We start from the raw sequence: 15704 nt of genomic DNA, 5'->3' as shown, positions 1-15704 counted from the left end.
AGGTGACGCTGTTCGATTCCCAGCTTGGGACACTGTGTGTGGAATGTGCACGTTTTCAGCGGGTCGGCTTGGGTTCTCTCCAGGTGTTTCCAAGTCCAAAAATGCGTGTGTTAAGTGCATTGGCCATGCTAAGTTGCCCCGGAGTGTCGGTTGGAAGGATTAGACGTAAATATGTGGAGTTATGGGGTTACAACCTGAGTGGGATTGTTGCCAATACGGACTCAATGGGCTGAATGGCCTCCTTCTGTACTGTAGGATTTCTATAATTCTAAGACATTTCATCATTGGAGATGATAGTGTGGCAGGGTGAAGAAATTCTGGATCTGAAAAGCTGGTCAATTGACCCAGACAAAGTAGATTTTGTCTCACATAATTTCCTGTTCTCTGATATCTCACGCATTGTCTCTCTGAAAGGACTGGAGATTTCGGAACCAGATTAACACCGATTGTCCAATAAGGTGGTGCTGGTTGTTCATTTTGAACCGTTGCAGTCAGTCTGCAGACTGGTCTCCCAAATTGCTGCCAGAAGCAAATTGCAAGGCATTGCCACAGAGACGATGAGGTTGTTGTGATCTCGATTCTGAGTGTGAATCACTCTCTGTCATGATCACATCGGAATAAACAATTTACCAACTAACCAATTATTTTGTGCTTACCAGTTTCTTCAAGCATCGACTCCTTCGATCAGATTGAATATTACACCAGTCACAGTTTGGGAGACACGGATCCTGGATCAGAATATCCTGAAGTGGATTCCTCCTCTATTCAGTGTAGGTCGAAGTTCACATCCTACCATTTCCTTCTGGGCCTTTACACTCTGTAATATCTAAAATAGCCTCTGAAATCTCTAAACGTGCGCACTGTTGCATGTACAGCAGGAAATGACAGAGCTGAGCCCCTCAGGGATTGCAGAATAATTTCAGTAACATAAACTCTGAGTCTGAAAGAATTTCTGATCATTATTCCCAGCAATATAAGTGACTTTTTCTTTAAAAAAAATAGTACAGTGTATTTCCCAAAAGGCCCATCTTGGCTGTGAAATTTGTGTGGGTTAGTGCGATCGGTAACACAGTAGGAACGGTGTAAATTTCAACAAAACTTGAAAATATACTGCGATAAAACTTGGCTCAATAATTTTCCGCGCTCAAATTCATGGACCTCCACAACACAATAGAGTTTTAATTATCGTGGAAATAAGCAATTAAGGTGAGGACTCTCACTGTCCTTTATTACTAAATAATTTCAATTCAAACACATTCCTTTCTCAGCTCCTGCTTTGACAGACTATGACGACGCTGAGACTGGAACCACTGACTCCCAGAGTGGGCACTTGCTGCTGAACCGGAGCCCTGACGGTATCTTCACTTTGACAAGTTCCAGCGGTGACCTCGGCACTCTGGGTGAGATAAATCATTAATTATACCGCTTCGGAGAAAGTCGATTGGGATCAGTACAAAATAATTTGATAAGTAATTGCAACAGGGGAAGGCCGTTCAGCCTCCCGAGCCTGGTTTGCCCTTCACCGGATCATGACTGATCAGACATTCATCACATTGACTCTCTTCCCCCTTCCCCGTCACCCTTGATTCATTTATTCATCAACAATCTGCCTATCTCAGCCTTAACTGTGCACAGGGACTCTGTCTCCACCGCTCTCTGTGCCAAGATTCACCACCCACTCAGAGGAGAAAATCCTGCAAATTTCAGTCTTATGTTGATGTCCCTTAATACTGAGACTCCTCAGTCTGGCGCTAGAATCTTTAATGGGGACGGCATCCTGTCAGCGTTTACCCTGTCAATTCCCATTACAATCCTATGTTTCAATGAGATCACCTCTCATTCTTCTGAATACCAAATGCACGCAGCGCCAAACTATTTAGACTTTCCTCCTAAAATTATCCCCGCATGCCTGTTATCATCATTTAGATTTAAATTCACCTTTGCATGAGACATCTGGATTGAAATTACACTTTGAATTAACATCATTCCATCAAGCTCAGTCCTTGTGACTCCATGTTTCAGGAAGCTCCAGACAAGGTCACAGTGAAGGAGCTTTCTGTTTTTGACCCATAGCTTCTGAAGCTGCATTAATCCTGCTTTCTAATGAACTAGCTCCAGCTGAGGGGCTGTGAAAACTTGTTTTCAACCTACCATTAAAATTCACCCAATCAAAAGTGCAATGTTTATTAGATCACTAATTTAAGGATCACACTTGACTTCAGGTTGAAAGTTAGAATTTCATGGGTATAACCAGGAAATCCCGGTCACTTTCTGATGTCCTTCATGGAATCCCAATGTTGAGAGAACATTCTGAGTTGATTATCACTTCCGAATATTACTGCAGCCTCCCGCCCTCTTGAGTGGAATATAACCGCTCTGGTTTGAAGTGAATTCCAGCCAATCAAATAATAACTTGGCATTTGGTTTTAGTTCCTGCCGCGAATTGTACTAAACAAAGCAGATATTTTTAGCCCAAATTTCACGAAAAGTTTCTTTACCCCCACAGTACTCAGTAGATCCGCATTGATCCCGTTTTATGCGTTCCTTTCACAACAGATAAGTAAAATAATACTGTCTGTGGCATAAGCACGGGCTCTTAACCGCCATTGGGCAGCGACCATTCATCTCCGAAGCATACATTATAGTGTTAAACCGTATTTTATGAGATTTTCCAATGGGAGTGCTGCAGTGTAGGGATGTGACCTGTCCCACATGGTTTCTGCTTTGTGATTTCCTGCAGTACATTACATTGTCAGCATCGAATAGAATGTGCAGTGTGTATTTGATAGAAAGAAACTGACAATTGAACTGGAATATAATACAAGCACTTGTGAAGTGGTGACCTGATTGTGGAAATGTTTGTAATTCTCACTCATTTATCTTTTACCGTTTCAGATCATCGTCATCAACAAATTCAGGATGTGATGTCCTCAGAGATATGACTTAAATTAAAGGGGACGCCCCTTCACTTTTCCACAAATATCGCCATGTTGAATATGCTGTAACTCCAGATATAAATGTTGCCGTTTATAATTAATTACTTCATGTTGTGCTTGATGAATTATGATTTTTCTCTTCCTTTTGCATGAAAAAAGAAACGTTCCGTTCAATGAACAATGAAAAACAATTTAGAATGTATTTCGAGCATTGCACTGTCCATATTAAAGCAGTTGCATCGCATTGCATTGTGGAACGGAGCCACTATTATGATTCAAAATTTGATGCAATATTTGTCAAGTGCATTTGAAAATTATTTTGTAAAACCTTTCCTTCTTATGCCATTAAATAAAGATTAGAACAGATAAATACATGGTTTGGTTCCGTTATCTTCATTTACTGTCATCTAGATTGCCGCTGAAGTGAGGGGGAGGGTCCAAAGCATTTCCCCAGCAACTAAATACAACAGGGTGTTGTATCCCAGCACTACCGCGAGCACTCGGGACCACTGAGTGCGCCGGGACATGTGAAGATGGTAGTCAGATTTCCAAGTTTCCTTTTCATTTTAATTCCACAAACTTTATATCCAGTAATCCATAGTTTTCATTTACTCCAGGTAAACCCCTACACTATCGCCCGGCAATTCTAACCGTCCTTCGGCTATTACCGTCATTAAAACAGAAATATTCATAAGCTAAGACCGTCATTTTAAAAGTACATAAATACAGGAAGTGTTGGTAAAACTGAACAACTTAAACGCTGTTTTCCAAGGAGAGATAAAGAAAAGAATGTTTAAATGTAGACCAACCTCACTCGTGATGTTTTCTGCCTGTTAACGTGCTGTATTCCTCTATGTGAGGTCCACAACTTATTTTCAATAAGGCAGTTGAAAAGTGAGTTGCAGATTTGTTTGTCTAGTGACGACCTCGGGCTGTTGGGAACAAAACACTAACTGTGTGGTGTCAGAAACTATCTCCTCCTGATCATGCCTGTCAACAATTAACATCAAGTAATCCATCCAGAAACCCTATTCTTCCTGATATTATTCGGATCTAAACAAGCAAACGCCAAAAAAAACTCGCCTACAACCAAACATCCACAGCCCTCTACCTAACGTATCCTAATTTGCACAGCACTCAGAAAGCTTGGCATCATCCATGAAAAATTGGCCAGCTTGAGTGACGAGCCGTCGATCAAATAGATTCTCCACTCATCCCGTCCCATTGCCTGCAGTGTGCAGCGTTTAATAGATGCACTGCAGCAAAGCAACATGGTCACTTCCACAGCACAGTCCAAACCGAGAAATCTACCAGCTAGATGGGCAAATTTGTGGAAATTTCGGGACATCATCACAAACCGTTATCTCTCCCAGCCACTTACCATCCTGACGTGGAAAAATATTGCCGTTCTTTCACTGCTGCTCGGGCAAAATCATGGAACTGCCCCCCGAGCAGGACCTGCACCATATGGACTGCAGCAGTTCAAGAAAACTGTTCATAATAGATTCTCAATGGCAGTTAGCGATAGGCAGTGTATGACAGCCGATACAAGAACACCATCACATGCAAACAAAATCTAGTACAAATATTTCTGATCGACTTAGAAATTCCCAAATGCAATAATATTTACTCACATTTCACTTATCTTCCAGAATGAATCACATTTTTCAACATTTCCAGGAACAGAGCTTTAAGAATGTCTGATTCATTCTGAACCTCTGCTGATCTGTCAAAACCAGAACATTGAAACTCATCCATATCACCATTCGATCAATGTTGCTGGACCCAACTCAATCCAATCGCTTTCTAGCAACACTATGAATCGATTAGCAGCCTACACTGGACTGTACGCAGTCAAGGAAACTGATCACCATCTTTCCAAGGGCAATTATTGATACCTAATAACTGTTCAACTTGCCAATAATTCTTACACTTCAAAAAATAATAATATTTAAAGCATTAATTCAGTTTATTTATTGATGAAGTTACTGTGGAATTCCTCGAATCGCCACAGTGGGGCGCCTGTCCTGGTCAATGCATCGAACCAGCACGTCTTTCAGAATATGGGAGGAAACCGGAGCACCCGGAGGAAGCCCACACGGACACAGGGAGAACCTGCAAACTCCACAGAGAAGGTGACTCAAGCCGGGTATTGAACCTGAGTCCCGGGAGCTGTGGGGCAGCAGTGCTAACAACTGTGTCGCAATAATAATAATACAAATGTTACTGTTATTATTCATAATATTATCCATCATTGTTATTGCCCACGTCATTACCATCAAGATTATTCAACATTATTCATTTTCTCAGGGCGGTACAGTGGCACTGCGGCCTCCCAGCACCAGGGATCCAGAGTTAGTTGCTGTCCGGGGTGACCGTGCAGGGTTTACACATCGTCCCGCTTTTGCGTGATTTCCCTGCCACTGTGCAGTTTTCATCCCAAAATGCCGGGTTAGGTTGAATGGCCTTGCTAAATTGCCCCTTCGTGTCAGACAGATCGGCAGGTTAGTTTTTTTTTGTGGGCGATCGTTCCCATAACTGGAGAGTTCACTTATTGATGAGTTCGGGGCTGGTGACCCCATTTCCATATTGATAAAGAGGTTTACCTTAGTGTTACACTGCTCAAGGCCTTCAGGCTTGCAGCGAGAGTCCATGGGGTATTGTGTGATTCCTCACCCAACCAAATGGCATGTCAGAGCAAAGAGTTCCCTGTAAAGCGAATAACCTCCGTTTCACATTGTTCAGTTCTACAGCTGAGAACAATTTCATTCAGGTGGACAAGTCGAGGTAAGGAGTCAGAATAGGCAACTGTTTCATCAACGGCAGGTTAAAGTCACGTGGGCCACATTATAAATCCACTGACAGCAATTAACTTTGCATCCCAGATACTGTGAGGCCGCAGTGCCACTGTACCGCCCTGATAAAATTAATATTGTTGAATAATCTTGATGGTAATGACGTAGACAATAACGATGATGGTAATATTATTAATAATAACAATAACATTTGTATTATGATTAAGGGTGGCACAGTGGTTAGCATTGCTGCCTCACAGCTCCAGGGACCCAGGTTCAATTCCCAGCTTGAGTCAACTTCTCTGTGGCGTTTTCACGTTCTCCCCGTGTCTGCGTGGGTTTCTTTCAGGTGTTCCGGTTTCCTCCCAGATTCTGAAAGACGTGCTGGTTGGATGCATTGACACGGACAGGCGCCCCACTGTGGCGATGAGAGGGATTTCACAGTAACTTCATCAATAAATAAACTGAACTAACGCATTAAAGATTATTATTTTTTGAGGTGCGAGAATTATTGGCAAATTGAACAGTTATTATGGATCAATAATTACCCTTGGAAACATCGTGATCAGTTTCCTTCACAGAGTACAGTCCAGTGCCGGCTGCTAATAGATTTATCGTGTTGTTAGAAAGCGATTGGATTGATTTGGGCCCATCAGCATTGACCGAATGGTGTATGGATGAGTTTCAATGTTCTGGTTTTGACAGATCAGCAGAGGCTCAGAATGAATCATACATTCATAAAGCTCTGTTACTGGAAATGTTGAAAAATGGGAGTCACTCTGGAAGATAAGTGAAATGTGAGTAAATGTTATTGCATTTGGAAATATATATGTCGCTCAGCAATGTTCTCATTAGATGATGTTTGCATGTGACGGTGTTCTTGTATCGGCTGCCATACACTGTCCATCACTAACTGCGATTGAGAATCTGTTATGAACTGCTTTCTTGAACTGCTGCAGTCCATGTGGTGCAGGTCCTGCTCGGGGAGCTTTTCCATGATTTTGCCTGAGCAGCAGTGAAAGGAATGCAATATTTTTCCACGTCAGGGGGGTGAGTGGCTGGGAGGGATAATTATTTGTGATGATGTCCCGATATCTCTACAAATTTGCCCATCCAGCTGGTAGATTTCTCGGTTTGGACTGTGCTGTGGAAGTGACCATGTTGCTTTGCTGCAGTGCATCTTTTAAACGCTGCACACTGCAGGCAATGGGACGGGATGGGTGGAGAATCTATTTGATCGGCGGCTCGTCACTCAAGCTGGCTAATTTTTCATGGATGATGCCAAGCTTTCTGAGTGTTGTGCAAATTGGGATAGATTAGGGAGAGGGTTTTGCATGTTTGGTGGACGGCGAGCTTTTTTATCGCGTTTGCTTGTTTAGATCCGAATAATATCAGGGAGAATAGGGTTTTTGGATAGATTGCTTGCTGTTAGTCTTGGGCAGGCATGACCCAGGTTGGAGATAGTTCCTGATACCACGCAGTTAATGTTTGTTCCCAACAGCTGGATGTCGTCACTAGACAAAAGAATCTGCAACTCACTTTTCAACTGCCTTATTGAAAATAAGTTGTCGACCTCACATAGAGGAATGCAGCACGTTAACAGGCAGTAAACAGCGCGAGTGAGGTTGGTCTACATATAAACATTCATTTCTTAATCTCCTCTTGGAAAATTGCGTTTAAATTGTTCACTTTTACCAACACTTCTTGTGTTTATGTACTTCTAAAATAACGGTCTCAGCTAATAAATATTTCTGTTTTAATGGCCGTAACAGCCGAATGATGGTTAGAATTGTCGGGCGAGAGTGTAGGGGCCTATCTGGAGTAAATGAAAACTAATGGATTACTGGATATAAATTTTGAGGAAATAAATTGAAAAGGAAACTTGGAAATCTGATTACCATCTTCACATATCCCGGGGCCCTCAGTGGTCCCGAATGCTCATGATAATGCTGGGGTACAACATCCTGTTGTATTTAGTTTCTGGGGAAATGCTGTGGACCCTCCCCCTCACTTCAGTGACCATCGAGATTACAGTAAATGAAGATAACAGAACCAAAACATTTATTTATCTGTTCTAATCTTTATTTAATGGCATAAGAAGGAAAGGTTTTACAAAATGATTTTCAAATGCGCTTGACAAATATTGCATCAAATGTTGAATCATAATAATGGCTCCGTTCCACAATGCAATGCGATGTAACAGCTTTAATATGGACAGTGTAATGCTCGAAATACATTCTACGCTGTTTTTCATTGTTCATTGAATGGAACGTTTCTTTTTTTCATGCAAAACGAAGAGAAAATCATAATTCAGCAAGCACAACATGAAGTAATGTCCAATTAATTTTAAACAACAGCAACATTTATATCTGGAGTTACAGCATATTCAACATGGCGATATTTGTGGAAAAGTGAAGGGGCGTCCCCTTTAATTTAAGTCATATGTCCGAGGACGTCACATCCTATATTTGTTGATGACGATGATCTGAAACGGTCAAAGAAAAATGAGTGAGAATTACAAACATCTCCACAATCAGGTCATCATTTCACAAGTACTTGTATTGTATTCCAGTTCAACTGTCAGTTTCTTTCTATCAAATACACACCGCAAATTCTCTCCGATGTTTTCAATGTAATGCACCACTGAAGATACTGCAGGAAATCTCAAAGCGGAAACCATGTGGGACAGGTCACATCACATCAATGCGGCACTCCCTTTGGAAAGTCTCATAAAATACCGTTTAAGACTATAATGTATACTTCGGAGATGAATGGTCACTGTGCAATGGTGCTTAAGAACCCGTGTGCATGCCACAGATAGCATTATTTTACTTAGCTATCGTGAAAGGAACGCGTAAGACGTGATCAATGCAGATCTACTGAATATTGCGGGGGTGAAGAAACTTTTCGTGAAATTTGGGCAAAGAGTAGCTGCTTTGTTTAATACAATTCGCGTCAGGAACTCAAAGCAAATGCCAAATTATTATTTGATTGGCTGGAATTCACTTCAAACCAGAGCGATTATATTCCACACAAGAGGGCGGGAGGCTGCAGTAATATTCGGAAGTGATAATCAACTCAGGATATTCTCTCAGCATTGGGATTCCATGAAGGACATCAGAAAGTGACCGGGATTTCCTGGTAACATCCATGAAATTCCAACTTTCAACCTGAAGTCAAGTGTGTTCCTTAAGTTAGAGATCAACTAAACGTTGCACTTTTGATTGGGTGAACTCTAATGGTAGGTTGAAAACAAGTTTTCACAGCCCCTCAGCTGGAGCTAGTTCATTAGAAAGCAGGATTAATGGAGCTTCAGAAGCTATGGGACAAAAACAGAAAGCTCCTTCACTGTGACCTTGTCTGGAGCTTCCTGAAACATGGAGTCACAAGAACTGAGCTTGATGGAATGATGTCATTTAATTTAAAGGTTCATTCCAATCCAAATGGCTAATGTAAAGATTAATTTAAATCTAAATGATGATTACAGGCATGTGGAGATAATTTTAGGAGGAAAGTCTAAATAGTTTGGCGCTACGTGCATTTGGTATTCAGAAGAATGAGAGGTGAACTCATTGAAACATAGGATTGAAATGGGAATTGACAGGGTAAACGCTGAGAGGATGCCGTCTCCATTAAAGATTCTAGTGCCAGGCTGAGGAGTCTCAGTATTAAGGGGCACCAACATAAGACTGAAATTTACAGGATTTTCTCCTCTGAGTGGGTGGTGAATCTTGGCACAGAGAGCTGTGGAGACGGAGTCCCTGTGCACAGTTAAGGCTGAGATAGGCAGATTGTTGATGAATAAATGAATCAAGGGTGACGGGGAAGGGGGAAGAGAGTCAATGTGATGAATGTCTGATCAGTCATGATCCGGTGAAGGGGGAACCAGGCTCGAGGGGCTGAACGGCCTCCCCCTGTTGCAATTTCTTATCAAATTGTTTTGTACTGATCCCAATCGACTTTCTCCGATGCGGAATAATTAATGATTTATCTCACCCAGAGTGCCGAGGTCACCGCTGGAACTTGTCAAAGTGAAGATACCGTCAGGGCTCCGGTTCTGCAGCAAGTGCCCACTCTGGGAGTCAATGGTTCCAGTCTCAGCGTCGTCATAGTCTGTCAAAGCAGGAGCTGAGAAAGGAATGTGTTTGAGTTGAAATTAGTAAGTAATAAAGGACAGTTAGAAGCCTAACATTAATTGCTTATTACCACTGTAATTAAAACTCTATTGTGTTGTGGAGGTCCATGAATTTGAGCGCGGAAAATTATTGGGCCAAGTTTTATCATAGTATTTTCAAGTTTAGTTGAAATTTATACCGTTCCCACTGTGTTACCGATCGCACTAACCCACACAAATTTCACAGCCAAGAGAGGCCTCTCGGGAAATACACTGAACTTTTTTTTTGAAATGAAAAAGTCACTTATATTGCTGGGAATAATGATAAGAAATTCTTTCAGACTCAGGGTTTATGTTACTGAAATTATTCTGCAATCCCTGAGGTGCTCAGAACTGTTATTTCCTGCTGTACATGCAGTAGTGCACACGTTTAGAAATTTCAGAGGCTATTTTAGATATTACAGAGTGGAAAGGCCCAGAAGGAAATGGCAGGATGTGAACTTCGACCTACCCTGAATAGAGGAGGATTCCACTTCAGGATATTCTGATCCAGGATCCGTGTCTCCCAAACTGTGACTGGTGTAATATTCAATCTGATCGAAGGAGTCGATGCTTGAAGAAACTGGTAAACACAAAATAATTGGTTAGTTGGCAAGTTGTTTATTCAGATGTGATCATGACAGAGAGTGATTCACACTCAGAATCGAGATCACAACAACCTCATCGTCTCTGTGGCAATGCCTTGCAATTTGGTCCTGGCAGCAATTTGGGAGAACTGTCTGCAGACTGACTGTAACGGTTCAGAATGAAGAACCAGCACCACCTTATTGGAGAATCGGTGTTACTCTGGTTCCAAAATCTCCACTCCTTTAGGAGAGACAATGTGTGAGATATCAGAGAACAAGAAATTATGTGAGACAAAATCTATTTTGTCTGGGACAGTTGACCAGCTTTTGAGATCCAGAATTTATTCACCCTGCCACACTATCATCTCCAATGATGAAATATCTTAGAATTATAGAAATCCTACAGTACAGAAGGAGGCCATTCGGCCCATTGAATCCGTATTGGCAACAATCCCACTCAGGTTGTATCCCCATAACTCCACAAATTTACTTCTAATCCATCCAGCCGACATCACGGGGCAACGTGGCTTGGCCAATACACTTAACGCGCACTTCATGAGGGGAGATCTCATTGAGACGTATAAGATGATGAATGGGATGGATAGGATAGAGGTGGAGAGACTCTTCCCGCTCAAAAAAGACAGTAGGACTAGGGGGCACAGCCTCAAGATAAAGGGGAGGCGGTTTAGAACGGAGTTGAGGAGGAACTTCTTCACTCAAAGGGTGGTGAATCTCTGGAATTCTCTGCCCGTTGAAGTGGTGGAGGCTGCCTCGCTAAATATTTTTAAGAAGCAGGTTGATGGGTTCTTGATAAGAGAGGGGATTAAGGGTTATGGGGAGAGGGCGGGAAAGTGGAACTGAGCCACGACAGATCAGCCATGATCTTATTGAATGGCGGGGCAGGCTCGAAGGGCTAGATGGCCTACTCCTGCTCCTATTTCTTATGTTCTTATGTTCTTTCGACTTGGAAGCACCTGGAGAGAACCCAAACAGACCCGCTGAAAACGTGCACATTCCACACACAGTGTCCCAAGCAGGGAATCGAACAGCGTTCCCTGGAGCAAAAATTCAACAGTGCTCATTACTGCCGCCCTCGTGGTGAAAATACATCACAGAAGCCGCGGTCGAGACGCCAGAAAACAGAATCAATCGGCTAAATAGGATCACTTTTTTATTCTGTTCAGCCAATCGGATAGGTTTCCGCTGTCCTTACTGTTGACATCGTTATAAAGTGTTTTCCAACCTCTCCTGATCCCTGTGTGGTTTTACTAAAATCTTGTTCAGAACCCTACAACCCACTCAAAATGGCATCAAAACAGTGTTCAATTGTATTTCACATTCATTCTTATACTTATCAACACAACGCAATGGGTCAACCCTGGAAAACACAGTAAAAAGTCTGACAACACCAAGTTTCAGTCCAACCAATTTATTTGATAGTGAAATTAATCGGTTGGGCTGAAACCTGGTGTTGTCAGACTTTTTACTGTGTTTACCCCAGTCCAACGCTGGCATATTCACATCATGAACCCTGGAAATCAGGAAAAAAAAAACAAAAAATGCCAAACAAATTCAGGTTTAGCACGAAAGTCAGTCATTGGCACTCAAATGTTGGGCCTCGTCTCTCTCTCTCTCTCCAGCTCTCTTCAGTTTTGTCCAGCATTTTCCCCTTTTTTTTTTTAGAAATGAACTTTTGTGTTTGCTTTGGCTGCTGGTCAACTTTTCTATCTGCTTCGAATTATTTGTCCACCTTCACATTTTCTGTCAATTTTATGAATTATAGCATTTGATTTGTTCTTCTATGTAATACATAAAATTGTGTTTTACTCACTAAGTTTTCATTTTTCATTAATTTTACTGAGTTTCATTTTCATATCATATATCTGTTGTTGTAAGTTTATGAGTGTTTTCTTTCAATTTCACTGATTTTTTTTTCCTATCCACAAAAAATGCCTTCATTTGTAAAATGTTTTTTGATTAGATAAGTTATATACAAGTGATCCCAGTGCCTGATTCTTTGGAACACCAATTCTAATATTCTTCTGTCTATAAAAATACATTTTACACCTCAATTTGATAGTTTTAGTGCAGCCGAGTGATACTACTTTTGATGCCTACCCCATGAATCCATGCATATGAAATAAAGACTTGCACAGGCTACTCATTACCAACCGGCTTCAAACACTTTACAGATAAAGAAGTACTTTTGAAATATCTAAACATAGCATCAATATTTGCTTTTCACCCGGAGTCTGGAATTACACTCTTTAGTAATGACACGTTGAAAAGCTGTAATTCTGCCTCTGCTGGAATTTTGGTTTCTATGAAAATGTATGGATGAACATGTTCTAATGAGTTTGATGTTTTTAGTTCGTTTATGTTTCTACCTGTTCATGCCGTTCCCATTCACACCTTCAGAAGTCATGAAATTAAGTGCTGTTTTTGGTATAAACTGAAACAAAGGAATGATTAATATTTCTCTCACTTCAGCATTGTTGACTGTTTGTAAAAACTATCCCTTGAAAATACCTGAAGTAAATTCTGAATTGACCATTTTATTTCAGTTTTGATTGAATATGCTTCTATTTTAATTAACACTGCATTATTCACTAATTTAATATCCCTCGTTTGTCACCTTAAGTAATTACATCATCTCCCCTGCGCCAAACCTCACCACCACCAAATTCCACATCTCGCTTGGCTCAGTTCACTGTTTCACTGAGTCTCACACATTTCCCCCATTTTTTTTTTCCCTTGTTTACATTGGCGATGGGTCTTTATACTTAATGGTTTGCATTTGTTTTTTGATTGTTCTTGTTGCATGTTTTTTCTTTGATTCGGTCCAAAAAAGGTTTTAAAACCACACATTTTACGAAAAAAAAACTATTATACTCCAGGCATTTTCCCAAATACTAATCTATCCGATAATTAGACGCTTTGTATGCGGCCAGCAGTAATGTATTGAATTGATTTACACATTCAGTCAAACGCTTTACTTATCAGTTATTAGATCAGACTTTGACATGTGCAAGGTACAAAGTAGCTGGAATTTGGAAGCAGCTACTCTCCTCGTTATTTTTATAAAGAAGACAAACATATTTTTGAACAATGATGAACATTGGTAATCTAATCAGCACTCGAATCCTCTGAAGGTAAAAAAAAATCTATCTCCGTTCGACATGAGGACGGTGAGGTGAATGCGTCTCTTGACCATGGTTAAAACGACTAAACATGAAGCAGCATATTTGCAGCGTAGCTTGTTTGTGAAAAAAAGACAACAAACCTGAAGCACGGGACTGAGTGTGTAGCTGTTCGGGAGGAATATCATCTATTTTTTCATAAACGGCTTGGTGTAAAGCAGATGGTGGATCCAAGCCACCCGCGACAGATTCTGTTGCATGAAGATCGGGGCAATTAGCATATTGTTACATTCTGGAACTATATTTCTGTCCATGATTTTTATTGATTTCATATCTCACGCTATGTCGAGTTTAGATTCAAACCAGGGTCCCGTGGAATTTATCTTGTTTCTCTGCATTATCAATCCAGTGATAATACCACTGCCTCCATCACAAGGAACACTAAGACATTTAGAGACCAATGAAGGTCAGCAGATAAGATATGGATCAAGCGAACTTGGTGCGAGTTCAGATACTTGCAATAGTTTTTGTTCATCTGTTCAAAACTGATGGTACAAAAGGCAGAAATTCATCAGATTCCTGGCCATGTTTTAACATGGAGCAGGTCAGTAATCTGTCGCCAGAGCGGCGCCCCTCTATACGAAACATGGCCGAACAGGAATATCTCCCGCTCTCACCTCCTGACATTGCCGCCTTGGAAGGATTTTACAGGAAGTGGTAACACTTTGTTCGTGTAAAGTCTTGGGACCGAATATGGAGCATCTGACTCAGAGAGCGGGACGCTCTTCACAATACGAGGGGCGTAGGTCCTGTTATTTTAGTGAGATAGGTTTGCTGGGATACAGTATTGGCATTGATAATTGTGAGAAATCATACTATCACGTCTCAAAATGTGTCGAGTACTACTAGGGAACTTGACACGGCGAAACTATAAGTCCCTTGTCAGGCCCCCCTTGGAGTACTGTGCGCAGTTCTGGTCGCCTCACTCTAGGAAGGACGTAGAAGCTATTGAAAGGGTGCAGAGGAGATTTACAAGGATGTTGCCTGGATTAAGAGGCATGCCTTATAAAGATAGGTTGAGGGAGCTGGGACTCTTCTCCCTGGAGAGACGAAGGTTGAGAGGCGACCTGAGAGAGGTTTATAAAATGTTGAGAGGAATAGATAGGGTGGATTCTCAGAGGCTATTTCCCCGGGTTGAAATGGTCGCTACGAGAGGACACAGATTTAAGGTGCAGGGAAGCAAGTACAGAGGTGATGTTAGGTGTAAGTTTTTCACTCAGAGGGTGGTGAATGAATGGAATCGACTGCCGTCAGTGGTGGTGGAGGCGAACTCGCTGGGGTCTTTTAAAAGACTTCTGGATGAGTATATGGGATTTAATGGGATTGGGGGTTACAGATAGGTCTATGGATTGATAGGTATTGATGTGATCGGCGCAACTTGTGGGCCGAAGGGCCTGTTTGTGCTGTAGTGTTCTATGTTCTATGTTAAACGCTCACTGTTGGCTTGCAACCAATTGTAAGTGTAAACAAAATGTCAGTTGCTAAATAATTAATTAACAATTTGGAACGAAGGAATGAGGAGGAACAGAGGAATTAGGAGTGAGGTTGGGCAATTCAGTCATTTGAGCCCGCTCCACTGTTCGATATGATCATGGCTGATCTGATCCTGCTCCATTTGAGCTTTATCCAGCTTTCATTGAGACATGTATGTGTTTCTTCCTTGAATCTGCTGACTGATTCTGTCTCCCCCGCACTCTGGGAAATCTTCCCACGGGTTCACAACCATCTGAGAGAATTTGTCCCTCAGCTCAGATTTGGAATTCCTTCCTCTCACTCTAAATTGATGAGCTGTTGTTGTAGACTCTCCAACAAAGGGGAATATCTGTTCAACATCCACCTCATCAATCCCTTTAGCACCTTATGTACCTCAGTCATATCCCCCCCCACCCTCAATTCTTTTAAGCTCCAGTGAGTCGAAGCCCAGGCTATTCAAATGGTCCTCGTATGGTAGACCTTTCTTCCCTGGAATCAATATAACCTAGCATTCCATTCTAATCCCACCTTCTAGTGACCCAGTCCCCAGTCCGATCTTT

At 41.6% G+C, this 15704-nt stretch overlaps 1 pseudogene; it reads right to left on the bottom strand.

The window, feature by feature from the left end:
- Nucleotides 1–7854: 7854 nt before the first annotated feature.
- Nucleotides 7855–15704, bottom strand: part of LOC145361234 (immunoglobulin gamma-1 heavy chain-like) — a 171811-nt pseudogene continuing 163961 nt past the window's right edge.

This window comes from Carcharhinus amblyrhynchos, chromosome 34, assembly GCF_965287045.1.
Source record: "Carcharhinus amblyrhynchos chromosome 34, sCarAmb.v2.hapA, whole genome shotgun sequence".
Taxonomy (NCBI): Eukaryota; Metazoa; Chordata; class Chondrichthyes; order Carcharhiniformes; family Carcharhinidae; genus Carcharhinus; species Carcharhinus amblyrhynchos.
This window is presented reverse-complemented; position numbering and strand designations above follow the sequence as displayed.